The sequence below is a fragment of the Erinaceus europaeus genome, chromosome X (genome assembly GCF_950295315.1).
Source record: "Erinaceus europaeus chromosome X, mEriEur2.1, whole genome shotgun sequence".
Lineage (NCBI taxonomy): Eukaryota > Metazoa > Chordata > Mammalia > Eulipotyphla > Erinaceidae > Erinaceus > Erinaceus europaeus.
The window spans coordinates 56983253-56999923 of NC_080185.1; positions in this window are offsets into that span (position 1 = coordinate 56983253).

Genomic DNA, 16671 nt, shown 5'->3' on the forward strand with positions numbered 1-16671 from the left:
CATGCCGAGGTGGTACTGGTTGCATTAATTAGGTTGAGATCAGCAGATGTAGTATCAGTTGGTATAAATTGAGAGAAGCATGCAGGAAAGTGAGCATGCTGGAAAGAGACCTCTACCCCAGAAGTTCCAGGACTAGCAGAAATATGGGTTTTATAGAGAATGGGGAAAGTTCCTGAAGTTGTAGGGTTTAAGAAGGCAATAGATAGTTACTTTTGTAATCAAATTATAAATTTGACATAAATTATGGTGAGGTCCTGTATGATACAGAAAATCCTAACCATGGAATTTTCAAAGTTAACCCAGTACATTCCCTAGTCTTTATCCCTCTGGGTATGAACCAATATTCTTCATAAGGTACAGAAGGTGGAAGGTCTGGCTTCTGTAACTGCTTCTGCACTGAATGTTCGAACTGGATGTTGGCAGTTTGATCTATACCCCCAGCCTTTTTTTATCTTTCCCTAGTGGAGTAGGGCTTTGAGGAGGTGGGGTTCCAGGGACACACTGGTGGGGTCATATGCCTAGGGAAGTCAGGTTGGTGTCATAGTAGCATCTGCAACTTGGTAGCTGAAAAGCATTAAAATATAAAGCAGTGACATTTATTTAATAATCAGGAACCTAAAGGTTAGAATAGAGCAGATGGAACTACAGCTTTTGGTATGAGAAGAAGCTAGGCAGTGCACTTTAGATATATTCCAAGGGGCCCAAGGATTTAGTCATTTTTGCTGAAGCCCAATAGCTAACATGCAGATGGGCTAAGACTACTGTCTGGGAAGATGGTGTCAGAGTTAAAAATAGAACTACAAAGATTGATTAGGGCAGAGAGTAGCTCCCAAACATCAGGAAAGTTTATAAATACCATTAACTACTAACTCCATAGATCTTACCTATATCTATTCATATTTAGTATAGGAACCTGTGTAACCTCTGCATCCTTGTCATTCTGAGCTCACAGTTCATAGTCACAGGTAGGAACATTTTAGGTTGTGCTCATTTCAGGACCAGTCTTCCCTGAGTGACAGTATAGGTTGTTTCAGCTTCCCTTCAGAGAGTGGGGCAGTCCCTATCATTGCTGTTCTATATTGAGGGCAAGGTCCTGTAAAGGTCCACAAGAGGGCTTATGATCATGTTCCTGGTGAAAGTGACCAGTGATGGTGGAGAAAATGATCCATTAGTTGTCTAGGCCTATCATATAGACTAGAGCCCCAGATGATGGGTTGGCCTGGTAGGGACCAAAAATGCCATCATTAAAGTGTATCAGTCTCTTACCTTTATCCAGTTTTTGCAGTCCAAATGCACTGCTCAGCTCTGGCTTACGGTGGTACAGGGAATTGAACCTGGGACTTGGGACCTGGAATCTGAGACCTGGGAGCCTCAGGCATGAGAGTCTGTTTGCATAACCATTATGCTAGCTCACCCAACCTAAACAGAACCATTTTCTACTCACTTTAAATGTAAATGAGGATCAGGTTGGCAAGCTTTCCCCAAGTCTTTTTGCTTTACCACTGTAGGTTTGAGAAGGGGGAAAAAAGTGTACCTAAAGCAGTAAGTGGGAGAATGGTAGCACAGTTAATGGAAGTATTCATAACATTGATACCTTGCGCGCTAGAATTCAACGGTACTGACTTTAAAGTTGTGAAATATTGGTAAAGGTAGAGCAGTCATAATAAAAAAAGATCTGAGCCATAATTTAGTTCTGTATCAGTCTAGCTCTAGAGTCCCTGTTCTTTAATTACTAGGGTACATATTGCCTCTCTACTCTGTATCATATCAATTATCTGATAAAAATCTGGATTTACTGGATCAAATTTAAAATTCCTTCTTGATTTCTCCTCCATCTACCAGCCAGACTTATTCTCTACTAATCCCTAAACCAATCATATAATTTAGTCAAATAGGTTTCCTCACTATGTATCAACTCTGTCACATTTTTAATTCTAAGACGTCACTTACATAGAATATCAAGTCTCAGTCATCTTTCAAAAGTCAGATGAAGATCCAACTCCTATAGGAAGCATTCCCTGAGCTTGCATTCTGCTGAAACTTACAGAACTTGGCATTAACACCTAAATTATTCATCTGATGTATCATTAATGCTTTCTTAATTTAATAATGATATACAAACCACAAAATTCGCCCTTTATACTATACAATTCAATGGCTTTTCATATATTCATAAATTTGTACAGTGATACTTTTAAAATTTTGTTATTGGAGGAGTAATGGTTTACAGTCAATCATATAATACAACAGTTTGTACATGTGTAACATTTCTCAGTTTTCCACATAAAAATTAAACCCCCACTAGGTCCTCCTCTGCCATCATGTTCCAGGACCTGAACCCCAGAGTCTTTTACTTTGGTGCAATACACTAACTCTTGTCCAAGTTTTGCTTTGTGTTTTCCCTTCTGTTCTTATTTTTCAAAATCTGTCTATGACTGAAATCATCCTATATTTTTCCTTCTCTTTGTGGCTGATCTCACTTAATATGATTCCTTCAAGCTCCATCCAAGATGAGGTGGAGAAGATGAATTCACTATTTTTAATAGCTGAGTAGTTTTCCATTGTATATAATTGATGTATATATATATACATATATATATACATATTTATAATGGTTTTCTTTTCAATGTTTTTTCAATGTTGTTTATTGTTGTAGTTATTGTTTTTTTGTAGTTGTAGTTTTTTTGTTATAGTTATTATTGTTGTTGTTATTGATGTCGTCCTTGTTGGATAGGACAGAGAGAAATGGAGAGAGGAGGGGAAGACAGAGAGGGGGAGAGAAAGATAGACACCTGCAGTCCTGCTTTACTGCCTGTGAAGCGACTCCCCTGCAGGTGGAGAGCCAGAGGCTCGAACTGGGATCCTTATGCCAGTCCTTGTGCCTTGTGCCACGTGCGCTTAGCCTGTTGCGCTACTGCCCAACTCCCTCCTTCCAGGTTTTGACTATTACAAATTGTGCTTCTATGAACATATTCTATGAATATGCCCAAATATTTTTGGATGGGTAAGTCTGGTTCCTTAGGATGTATCCCCAGGAGAGAAATTGCAGGGTCAGAGGTTAGGTCCACTTCTAGCCTTCTGAGAGTTCTCCAGACTGCTCTCAACAGGGGTTGGACTAATTTACATTCCCACCAGCAGTACAGGAGGGTTCCTTTGTCCCTACAACCTATCCAGCATTTGTTGCTGTTACTTTTTCTGATGAATGACATTCTCATATGAGTGAAGTGGTATCTCATTGTTGTCTTTATTTGCATTTCTCTGACAATCAGTGATTTGGAGGATTTTCTTATATGTTTGTTGGCCTTTTGAATTTATTCTTTGGTGAATATTCTGCTCATATTCTCTCCCCATTTTTGGATGGAGTAATTTTTCTTTTGTTGTTTTTGTTTTTGTTGCTAAGTTTTGGTTATTAACCTCTTATCTGTTGTATGAAATATAGAGATTTTCTCCCATTCTGTGAGGGGTCTCTTTGGGTGGTGATATCATTTGCTGTACAGATGTGTTTTTTTATTTCTTTATTGGGGGATTAATGTTTTACATTCAACAGTGAATACAATAGTTTGTACATACATAACATTTCTCAGTTTTCCATATAATAATAAAACACCCACTAGGTCCTCTGTCATCCTTTTGGGACCTGTATTCTCCCTCCCCACCCATCCCAGTCTTTTACTTTGGTGCAACATGCCAATTCCAGTTCAGGTTCTACTTGTGTTTTCTCTTCTTGTTTTTCAACTTCTGCCTGTGAGGGTGAGATCACTCCATATCATCCTTCTGTTTCTGACTTATTTCACTTAACATGAATTGTTCAGGGTCCATCCAAGATCAGCTGAGAACGGTGAGGTTACCATTTTTTATAGCTGAGTAGTATTCCTTTGTGTATATATACACCACAACTTGCTCAGCCACCCAACAGACTTTAATTTAAACAGTTTTTAATTTAATGTTGTCCCTTGGGTTTATTTTTGTTTTTAGTCTTCTTTGTAATTGGATTTGTATAATTTAAGACACCTTTAAAATTTAGATGGAAAAGAGTTCTGCCAATATTTAATTCTAAATATTTGATAGTTTCTGGTATAACATCCAAGTCCTTGATCCACATGGAATTTACTTTTGTTTTTGGAGAAATATAGTGGCTCAGTTTCATTCTTCTGCACATTCCAACCAATTTTTCCAACATCATTCGTTGAAGAGACTCTTTTTACTATCTAACAGTCTGGGTAACATTGTCAAAGATTAGATGTTCATCGATGTGGGGGTTTACTTCTAGGCTCTAAATTCTATTCTACTGGCCAGTGTGTCTGTTTATATTCCAGTACCTATCAGTTTTGATTACAGTGGCCCTATAATACAATTTGAGATCTGGGACTGTGATGCCTCCAATTCTGTTCTTTCCTCTCAAGATTGTTCTGGAAATTCTAGGTCTTTTCTGGTTCCAGAAAAACATTTGTAGCTTTTGTTCTATTCTCCTAAAAAACTGGATAGAACATTGATGGGGATTTTGCATTAAATTTGTATATGGCTCTGGGTGGTATATTCAATTTGATAATGTTAGTTCTTTGTGTCTTTTTCTATTTCCTTGAGTAGTGACTCATAATTTTCAGTATACAAGTCTTTCTCTTCTTTTGTTAACTTTATTCCTAGATATTTTTTTGTTGCTATAGTAAAAAGAATTGATTTCTGCATTTCTTCTTCTAACTTACTGTTTGCATAGAGGAATGCCACTGACTTTTGTATGTTAATTTTGTAGCCTAACACCTTACTATATTGCCTGATAATTTCCAAGAGCTTCCTGCTGGATTCTTTAGGTTTTTCTATGTATACTGCCATGTCATCTGCTAATAGTGAGAGTTTGACTTCTCTTCCAATCTGTATCCCTTTACTTCCTTGCTCTTGCCAGATTGCTGTGGCAAGAATTTCCAATACTATGTTGAATAGTAGTGGTGATAGTGGGCAGCCCTGTCTTGTACCTGATCTGAAGGGGAATGCTTCCAGTTTTTCATCACTGAGTATAGGTTTGCTATATATGGAATCCACTATCTTGAGGAATTTTCCAACTATTCTCATATTTTGTAGCATTTTGATCATTAAGGAATGTTGGAATTTTTGTCAAAAGCTTTTTCTGCATCTATTGATATAATCATGTGGTTTTTGGTCTTGCTTTTATTGATGTGGTGGATCACATTGATTGATTTACTTATATTAAACCAATCTTGCGTCCCTGGGATAAACCCAACTTGGTCATGATGAACAATCTTTTTTAAAATTTTTATTTATAAAAAAAAACACCGACAAAAACCACAGTATAAGAGGGGTACAATTTCACACAGTTTCCACCACCAGAACTCCGTATCCCATCCCCTCCCCTGATAGCTTCCCTATTTTTTATCCCTCTGGGGGTATGGACCCATGGTCATTATGAGGTACAGAAGGTGGAAGGTCTGGTTTTTATAATTTCTTTCCTGCTGAACATAGATGTTGGCAGGTCAATCCATACTCCCAGCCTGTCTCTCTCCCTAGTGGTTCAGGGCTCTGGGGAAGTGGGGCTCCAGGATATATGGGTGGGGTCATCTGCCCAGGGAAGTCCGGTTGACATCATGTTAGCATCTGGAATCTGTTGGCCACTCCCAAGAATCCCAGATTGAAAGCTGCTTCTTTTCAGAGCTCGTACCAAGTGTTGCCTCCAAGCTGCCATCTTGGCTTTGCCAATCTTTTTAATATATTGTTATATCCTATTGGCAAGAATTTTGTTCAATATTTTAGCATTTATGTTCATCATAGATATTGGTCTATAGTTTTCTTTCTTTCTTTCTTTCTTTTCTTTTCTTTTTTTTTTGGTTGTGTCCCTGTCTGCATTGATATCAGAGTGATGTTGGATTCACAGAAGCTAGAAGGGAGTATTCCTGTGTCTTTAATCATTTGGTAGATCTTTAAAAGTAGAAGAGTTAACTCTTCCTTGTAGGGTTTCTAGAATTCATTTGTAAAACCATCTGGTCCAGGACATTTATTCTTGGAAATGTTTTTGATATCTCTTTAAATTTATTTGGTTGATTGGCCTGTTCATATTTACTAGTTCCTCTTTGTGTAATTTTGGAAGTTTGTAAGTATCTAGGAACACGTCCATTTCTTTCAGGTTCTCTAGCTTTGTGGCATATAGTTGTTCATACAGAAATCTCATATGATACTTTGGATTTGTGTGGTATCTCTTGTGATATCTCCTCATTCATTTACAATCCTATTTATTTGAGTATTATTCCTCTTTTTATAGTAATACTTACTAAGGGTTTGTCAATTTTGTTTACTTTTTCAAAGAATCAACATTTAGCTTCATTAATCTTTTGTATGGTTCTCTTATTTTCAGTGTTCTTTATTTCTGCTCTAATTTTAGTTATTTCAGTCCTTCTGGTTGCTTTAGGATTCCTTTTTCCTCTTCTTCTTTTTATTTTTTGCCCTTGTTGTTTATCATTGTTGTTGTTGCTGTCATGGTTGTTGTGTAGGACAGAGAGAAATGGAGAGAGGAGGGGAAGACAGAAAGGAAGAGAAAAAGACAGACACCTGCAGACCTGCTTCACCACCTGTGAAGTGACCTCCCTGCAGGTGGGTGTTGGGGCCTTGAACCAGGATCCTGATGCCGATCTGTGTGCTTTCTACCATGTGCGCTTAGCCTGCTGCGCCACACCCTGGATCCTTGTTCCTCTTCTTCTAAGTCATTAAGGTGTGCAGTCAGGTTGTTTACCTGAACTTATTCTTGTTTCCTAATGTGTGCTTGTATGGCTATGAACTTCCCTCTCAGTACTGCCTTAGCTGTGTCCCAAATATTTTGATAGCTTTGTGCCAGGGGCCAGCCTCAGCAGGTTATTAGGGTATCCTGGAGGAGGAGGGGCATCAGCGAAGAATGAATGAGAGACGAGTGAGTTGATGTTGAATCAAGCTCAAGCAGACATCTCTGTCATATTTAAGCAGAACTTTATAGTCTCATAAGGCTTAGATCATTAAAACAAAAATCAACAAGGTATAGATTACTAAAACAAAAATCACCAAGGCTTTGGTCACTATTACAAAAATTACCAAGGCTTTGATTATTAATACAAAAATCACCAAGTAAGAAGAGCACAGGTAGGGAACACCTCCTACTTTGTGGAACATTCAGTTCCAGGGGCACTTTTCTCCCTAGAGATCACATAACAGTTTCTCTGTTTTTTGTTATTCCTGTACTTGTGTGCTAGACAAATGTCCTACTGATTAAGATTAATATTCTACCTGTATGTTTATGTTCTCTTTCCCCTATGCATCAGAAGCCAATGGTTCATAGAAAGTTTAAGCTTGTTATGTTTCTAGGGGCCTTAAACAAATTGAGCAGCCCATTTTTCATAAAATCTGTTCCATTGTTTGATCAAGGATTTTTGTTTTGTTCCTTACTGACCTGGCCAGCTTCTCCACAAAGTTAAGCTCTCTAGCTGGAATCCATCTTCTGTGTATGTTCACTGTGTAACCTAGGTTCTTGTGCACTATTCCTGCATAAGGAAATGGGAACATAGTGGTGGGTGGTAGATTAAAAGGCCCAATGTATCTAGGCATGTACCATAATTTTCCATTTATTAATTATGCTATGTAAAGTGGCCCCTCTACTGTGGGAAGCACCAGTCTTTCCCTACATTTTAGGGGGAATACTAAAGTAAGTGGTGTAGATAAAGGGGAAAATATTTTTTCCTCTTGGAGTCTCCAAAAATTCTGCATTATTGGTATTGCTCATTCCATTATGATCAGTCTTACAGAGTGCAGCAGGTTTTGTCATTACTTTTGTTATTGGTCAGGCTCTGAGCCTGGCCATAGGTAAATATTATTAAGACCACACAGAGCTTAGTCCCAAGCCCTATACATGGCAAAAGGCAAGATGGTTTCATTTTGGCCTGGAGAGTCCAGCCATGCTGAACTTCCTACGAAGCTGGTACCGTGTCAAGTAGCTCACGTGGCAGCACCTGCGGCAGCTTTGGTCTTCATTTTTATCGGTTTTTCAAAATACATTGATTTCTTAAGTGTACTGTTGATTTCCATATTTTTGGAACTTTTACTAATTTTTTGTTTGTTATAAATGGTTAATTTACTTCCAGTGTGATCTGAGAATATGTTTGTGATAATTTCAGTGCTCTTGAATTTGTTAACACTGTCTTTATTGCCTAACATATGGTCTATCCTTGAAAATGTCCCATGTGGACTTGAATAGAATGTGTATTCCAGTTTCTTGGAGTGAATGGTTCTGAAAATGTCCCATAGTTCTAGTTTATCTCATTTACTTCCCCTGTTTCTTTATTAATTCTCTGCCTAGATGATCTCTCAAGTTGAGAGAGTAGGGTGTTGAAGTCTCCTACTATAACTGTGGTGTTATTTATGTATTGCTATAGTTCTTCCAGTAGATGTTTGATGTGTTTAGATGCCTCCTCATTGGATGCATAGATGTTAATAATTGCTAAGTCCTCTTGTTTGATGGATCATCTAAGCAAGTAGTGTCCATCCCTATCTTTTATTACTTTATTTATTTTAAGGTCTATCCTTTCATATATGAAAATAGTTGTTCCTGTCCTTTTTTGTGATCTATTAACTTGTATGATAGTTTTCCACCCTTTCACTTTGAGTCTGTGTTTGTCTTGTTGAGTTAGGTGGGATTCCTTCTGGCAACATATGTCTGAGTTGTGTTTTCTGATCTATGCTCCTATTCTGTGCTTCTTAATAAGTGACTTTAAGTCATTGACATTTATTGATATTACAGATTTAAGATATTTTAATGCCATTATTTTAAATGTAGAGTGTTCTGATATAGGCATGTTTGTGGTGGTATTGTTATTGTTTATAAGAGACCTTCCAGAAATTCTTACAGGGCAGGCTTGGTGATAGTTAATTCCTTCAACTGTTGCTTCTATGAGAAGGTTTTTATGTTTCCATCTAGTTTGAATGACAGTCTACCAGGATATAATAGCATTGAAAACCTTTCTCATGGAGCGCTCAGTATATATCTTGCCATTCTCTTCTGGCCTTTAGTGTCTGTGTAGAGAAATCTGCTGCTAATCTTATGGGTTTTCCTCTGTAAGTGCCTCTTTATTTTTCTCTTGACACCTTCAGAATCCTTTCTTTTCTTTTTTTAAAAGATTTTATTTATTTATTCATGAGAAAGAGAAGAGAGAGAAAGAAGTAGATATCACTCTGGTACATGTGCTGCCAGGAATTGAATTCAGGACCTAATGCTTGAGATTCCAGTGCTTTATCCCCCGCACCACCTACCGGACCACTATTATCCTTTATTTTTAAAATATTTATTTATTAATTTTTGTTTCCCTTGTTGTTTTATTGTTGTCATTATTATTGATGTTGTTATTGATGTAATCATTGTTGGATAGGACAGAGAGAAATGGAGAGAGGAGGGGAAAACAGAGAGGGGGAGAGAAAGATAGATACCTGCAGACCTGCTTCACTGCTTGTGAAGCGAATCCCCTGCAGGTGGGGTCCCGGGGCTCAAACCAGGATCCTTCTGCTGGTCCTTGTGCTTTGTGCCACCTGCACTTAACCCGCTGAGCTACCACTCGACTCCCCAGAATCTTTTCTTTATACTTATTCCTTTTCATTCTAAATATGATGTGTCTTGGTGTATTTAGGTCTGGATTAATTCTGCTTGGGATTCTCTGGACTCCTTGAACCTTTATGTCTTTTATGTTGACTAGAGTAGGGTAGTTGTCAGCTATTATATCATGTAGAATGTTTTCTTCCCCTTCTCGTTTTCTTCCTCTGGTAAGCCAATAATGCACCTATTACATATTACTTCTTTTGAAGTCATCCATATGTCTCTGTTTTTTTTTTTGTACCTTTAGTATCCTTTTTAAATTTTTTTTTAGTTCTCTTACTTCTCAGTTTTCTCTAATTCTTCCTCAATTTTGCTTTTTCTGTTTTCTGCCTCACTTATTCTGTACTCTTTCCACTCTGTCATTTTCTGTAGCTCAACTATTGTGTTATCCTGTTCAGATACTGTATTAGCTTAGTACATATAGTTGTGCTCTTATCTCAGCTTTTTCAGCTTTCAGATCTCTAATTACCTTGAGATAATTAGTGTTTTTTTTCAGAGTATCATTTGTTCTTTCCCTATTTCTTTTTTAAAGGCTCTTTTTAATATTTATTCCTTTTTGTTGACCTTGTTGTTTTATTGTTGTAGTTATTATTGTTGTTATTGATGTTGTTGGATAGAACAGAGAGAAATGGTGAGAGGAAGGGAAGACAGAGAGGGGGAGAGAAAGACAGACACCTGCAGACCTGCTTCACCACTTGTAAAGTGACTCCCCTGCAGGTGGGGAGCTGGGTGCTTCAACAGGGATCCTTATGCCAGTCCTTGCACTTTGTGCCACCTGTGCTTAAGCAGCTGTGCTGCCGCCCGACTCCCTGTTTCCCTATTTCTGATGATATTACTTTCAAAAACTTTCCCCACTCTTGTAACTATTTAATCAATTAGTGTTTGGATGTTGTCCTCATTGTTACATGCTTCTTCCATTTGGGGGCTTTTATTTGGGATTTTTTCCTATTTTATTTCTTCAATGTTTCTTCTCAGTTTAACTTATATTTCATGTGTTATGATGTCCCCTCTCACTACTTTTCAATCCACTAATCACACTTGCCTGGATTGAATTTTCTCTAAGTAAAGTACTTAAGAGTTCAAAGTTGTGAAAAATTGACAGTTATTTTAAGTTATCTCAATCCCTGAGGTGAAGAACAGTGGCTATTAAGCTTTCTTATGTTATTTACCTGCCTTGTAGGCTATGGGAGCCCGGGGGCCTTTTAAATATAAGTAGAAGTTTTAGCTTTAATCACTCACTGTTGACCAAGAGATAAAACAGGGTGGGGGGTAGTGGTTATGCAAAGAGGCTCCCAAGCCTCTAGGGTTCAAAGTCTGGGTTCCATTCCTCACTCAACCACCCATTAGAGCAGAGCTAGTAGAGCTCTGTTACCCTGTGTTTCTGACTAAATCCTGATTTCTTAGGGAATTATTCTCCCTTTTCCCTAATTTATCAGGAGAATGATGTGAAAAGGCTTTTATTATATAGCTACAGCTGTGGACCACTGGGAGTGTAGATATTCTTCTGAGTCACCCAGACTGCCACCTTCCATATAAGTATAGGGATTCTTTGCTGCTGTTCCAGCCCCTGAGGAGCAAAAGCACTGGAGACCCATAGTTGTAAATTGGTTAGGTTTAAGCAATCTTCTCCTCCCTTCAGTATTAATTTTGTTTATAAAACTCAGACAGATGGTAGCGCACCAACTGGAAAACTGCTGGACTGGTACCAGCCACTCGGTAGTAGGTATGGGATTTTCTCCTCAGGAATCTATCCTTAAGCCCCTCTCTGTCCATGATCCACATGTGTTTGCACTCACCCCAGACTTGGAGGGTTCCCAAAGTAACCCTAGTCCTATCTTGTTGCATTCTCAGGTGATCCTCGTTGCTATTCCTAGTTGATCAGGAAGAGTAAAATTCAACTGCTGCTACTCCATAACCCACGCCTCCAGAAGTCTCAGTTTTTTATTCTTTTGATGGCATTGCAGTTCGAATCGTCTTCTTAATTTACTTTCAGATTACTCATTACAGATAGATAGAAATTCATCTGATTATTTGTATTTTGCTAAGAGATGTTAAGGGCTCCTTTTTATATATTTGTTTACTTATTGGATAGAGATAGAGAGAAATTGAGAGGGGAGGGGGAAATAGAGAGTGAGAGAGACAGAGAGACTCCTGCAGCCCTTCTTCACCACTTGTGAATCTTTACCCATTCAGACAGGCACCAGGTGTTTGGACGAGGTGTGCTACCTCCTAACCCTCGGTTCCTTTTACATTTCCAAAATCTCCATATTTTTAAAAGATTTATTTTGGGAGCTGGGTGGTAGTGCAGTGGGTTAAACGCAGGTGGTGCAAAGCGCAAGGACCAGAATAAGAATCCCTGTTCAAGTCCCTGGCTCCCCACCTGCAGGGGAGTCACTTCACAAGTGGTGAAGCAGGTCTGCAGGTGTCCATCTTTTTCTCCCCATCTATATCTTTCCTTCCTCTCTCAGTTTCTCTCTGTCCTATCCAACAACAACAACAGTAATAACAACAATAATGACAACGACAACAACTATATATATTAAAAAAAGGGCAACAAAAGGGTGAAAAAATAGCCTCCAGGAGATTTGTGGTACAGGCACCAAGCCCCAGCAATAACCATGGAGGGAAAAAAAAGATTTATTTTATGTGAGATATATATATATATATGAGAGAGAGAGAGAGAGAGAGAGAGGGAGAGGGAGAGGGAGAGGGGGAGGGGGAGGGGGAGGGGGAGGGGGGAGAGGGAGAGAGAGAGAGAGTGCACTCAGTCTAGTAATGCCATGCTGGGGATTGAACCAGGAGTCTTTGTCATGAAAATATTGTGTTCTAACATCTTGAACAATTTCTTGACCACCATATATATGTTTTCTACATACAACCTTATGCCATTTACAGATAGAGTTATAGCAACCTCTTTATTCACAATCTGAATTACTCTTCTTTCTATTGCCTAGTTGTCAGAGCTGGAACCTGCAGCAAAATGTTGAATAGAAGAGGTAAGTGTGGACCTCCTTGTCTTGTTCCTGATATTATGGTACTAAATTTCTGCTTTTCATTATTATTATGTTAATGGTATGTTTTTCATAGTTACCTATTATTTTGGTGAAAAATTGCTTCTGTTCTTAATTTTTTGAGCATTTTTGTCATGAATGGTATTCAATTTCAACAAATGATTTTCTGTATCTTGTGATTATATGATTTTGGTCCTTCATTATATTAAAATTCTGTTCTACATTGATTGATTCTCATATGTATAACCAACCCGTTTTACGTTGAGTGATTCTTACATGTAGAGTAAACCTAAAATAAATCTAATTTAATTAAGGTGTATAATATATTTTATATGATGTTATATTTAGTTTGCTACTGTTTTGTTGAGTTTTTGCATTTATTCATAAAGAATATTAGACTACAATTTTCTTGCGATATCTATATCTTATTTACAGCATTATAATAATTTTGCACATAGAATTTTGACAGACGTCTGTATTAGCACTTTCTAAAAGAATAAAGCACACACATATATATTTATATATGTACAAATGGATTTTATTATAAGGAATGCTAGGTATTTATTATAATGATCTATTATAAGAAATATACTCACATAATTGTGGAGGCTAAGAAGTTTTATAATCTGTGATCTGCAAATTGGAGACCTAGGAAAGTCAGTGGTTTAACTCAGTCTATGTGTCTGGAGGCCTACAGTGTAGATTCTAGTCTAATTCTGATGGTCTGTAAACCAGTAGTAGCAGAGAGCAAGAGAAGACAGATGTTTCAGTTCAAATAGTCAGGAGGGAAGGGTCAAGTTCTTACCTCACGTATGGATATAGGGGCACATATATCCTTTCAAATAAGTGCTTCCAAGTCCTTTGAATATATGCTTAGGAGTAGTAATAGCTGAAGTGTGGAAACAACCTAAGTGCCCCTAAATAGCAGGAAAAAGAAGTTTTGGGATATTATTCAGTAGAACACTACTGCACAATGAAAAATGATGAGATCATATAATTTGGCACAAAATGTATAGAACTAGACTTGATTATGCTAAGTGAAATAAGCAAAAAGTTGAAGGATAATTTCTGAATTATTTTGCTCATACATGGGATATAGATGACTAACATATATGAAACTGGAAAAAGAAAAAAGATGATAATTAAGTTGTTTCTTGAAATTCATGAGAACTAATTATGGTAATTATGAGAAGAGAGGGAAATGGAACTTTGGTGGATGGCATGTTGATATACTGTGTTGGTATGAAAATACTCTATTTCTTTCCCTGTCACTCTTCTTTCATTTAGGAGGTCAAGAGCAAGAGAAGAAGAAATTTGATGGTCCTTATTCCACCACTTTTGTTAACATCCTGCAGAAGACAATTTGACACTTAGCAAGTTACTTTGTTCATTGGCTTTTATTCATGTTTCCCAAACTAAATTGTATATTTTGACTGTATACTTCTGTCCACCACTTCTACAATGTCTAATAAAGAAATTCACAAATCAGCTTCATTTTTGGACTTGAGATTAAGCTCATTGTCTCCTTATATACTTATGTTGAACAGGTTGTATTTGAGAAATAAGGCCAGCCATCGTCCATAAATAAATCCCATATTTGGTGGATTATATCCAGAAAAAATTTGAAATACATCACAGGTGACAATGACAAAAAAAATGTACTGAACTGTGTAATGGGATAGAATTCTCCACACAGAAATCACAATACTCCACTCCAAGTCAGGTGGTTGAGTATGAATTTTATTTAAGCCTACTCAGCTGAGGGTCCAGCTCCAGGAAGACTCATGCAGGAGCTACCCAAGGACTGAACACCTAAGCACAATCACAAGCATCTTTTTGTACATTTTGTAGCATATGCCAGCATTGGTTACATACAATATTTTGCACAGTTTCCAGGACTTGGCTTGTTTACCTGAAATCTAATGACTTGGGGGGCTTTTAGGCTTGCACTACATCTTGGTACAAAAATATCTAGTTTTTCCAGAAACAAACATGCTGCCTTAATGATAGCAGCAGGGTTTACAGAAGGGAAAGTTAGTGTTACTCCTACTCTAGGTCTGGTTAATTTTTAACTATTCTATTGATCTGCATTGATCTCTGAACTATGCTAGCAATTTCTTAATTATACCTGTACCCATTTTTTCCCATGATTATAACTGTACCTATTTTCCCCTTGATTATACCTGTACCCATTTTTAACCCTCACAAGCTTCAATTTCTATTAACTAAATTAATTTTTTAAAGATTTTATTTATTTATTTATGAGAAAGGTAGGGGAGAGAGAGAGAAAGAACCAGACATCACTCTGGTACATGTGCTGCCAGGGACCGAACTCAGGACCTCATGCTTGAGAGTCTAGTGCCTTAGCCACTGCGCCACCTCCTGGACCACAAATTAATCTTTAATAAGGTTCTACTGATTTTTAAGGTCTATAGTTCTGAAAAAAAAAAAAAGCAGGCTACAGAGAACTGCTTGAAGTTGTGTAGACCAAAGTTTTCTAAACAAGGATCTTGTTGAAGCTAAAATTCAGCTGAGACATTATTTAGTGTCTTTTCCTAATTGGTTGGGGAGAAAGTGCTGTTTTGCAATTGACCTGTTTAATGAGCATGCCTTTTTGTCACTGCAGGGGATAGTGCTGGTGTGGAGTTTTTTCTTTTTGCCTAAAGATTCCATGGTCTTACCTTTCCATGAGTTGAGTTATCCATAAGGTAAGGCTTGTAAACAAAATTACCTTTATGCTTATTAGCTAAATGTTCAGTCCCCTCACCTTTCCAAATGTGGTATCATTCAAACAGTGCACATAAAGATATCACCTACATTAAAATGTGATACTCCCCTTGACAAACAAAAATTAAGCGGACTAGCAAGATGAGGGAAACAATTTTCTTCCTAACACTTCTCTAGTTTGATATTCATAATGAATCTCTTAGATTTATACTGATGTAAATTCAATGTAAGACCTATCATCTATATATATATGAAATGTGTTTTAAAGTCAAATAAGAGCATTTAAGAATTATCTTGTTAGAAGAGTTGACTAAAAGTGCATTGCACTCAAATTCTGTTGCCTTGTAATATATTACAAATCATCAACATCACTTCTAACAGCATAATTTATGGATGATTTCATGGCAACATTAAATAAGAGAAGCCAGAGTGTGACAGTGAATGTTTTAAACATTTTATAGTGCTTAAGTCTAGTATTAGAAAGTTAAAAATTAATTATTCTGAAATAAATTCCAGATGGATACAGTTAAAATGAATTGAAATGAACCCTAACTTAAAATAAATAGACTATGTTACATAAATTTTAAAAAAAGCTTCCTACTAAAGATACTATAAATGGGCTGGGCAGTGGCATAGTGGCTCCAGTTCAAGCCCCCAGTTCCCACCTACAGAGAGGATACTTCATGAGCAGTGAAACACGACTGTAGGCATCTATCTTTCAATCTCTCTTTCTTTTTTATTATTTTTATTTTTTTATTTAAGAAAGGATTAATTAACAAAACCATAGGGTAGGAGGGGTACAATTCCACACAATTCCCACCACCCAATCTCTATATCCCACCCCCTCCCCTGATAACTTTCCCATTCTCTATCCCTCTGGGAGCATGGACCCAGGGTCATTGTGGGTTATAGAGGGTGGAAGGTCTGGCTTCTGTAATTGCTTCCCCGCTGAACATGGGCGTTGACTGGTAGGTCCATACTCCCAGTCTGCCTCTCTCTTTCCCTAGTAGGGTGGGTCTCTGGGTAAGCGGAGCTCCAGGATGCATTGGTGGGGTCTTCAGTCTAGGGAAGCCTGGCTGGCATCCTGATGACATCTGGAACCTGTTGACTGAAAAGAGAGTTAACATACTAAGCCAAACAAATTGTTGAGCAATCATGGACCCAAAACTCAGAATAGTGGAGAGGAAGTGTTAGGTGGGTACTCACTGTAAACTCTAGTGTACTTCTGCTTTTGGGTATATATTTTGCAGTAGTTTATGGATACATGTGAACATATGCTCTCTCTCACAGAAACTGGTGTATATCTAGGTTTTTGGACTT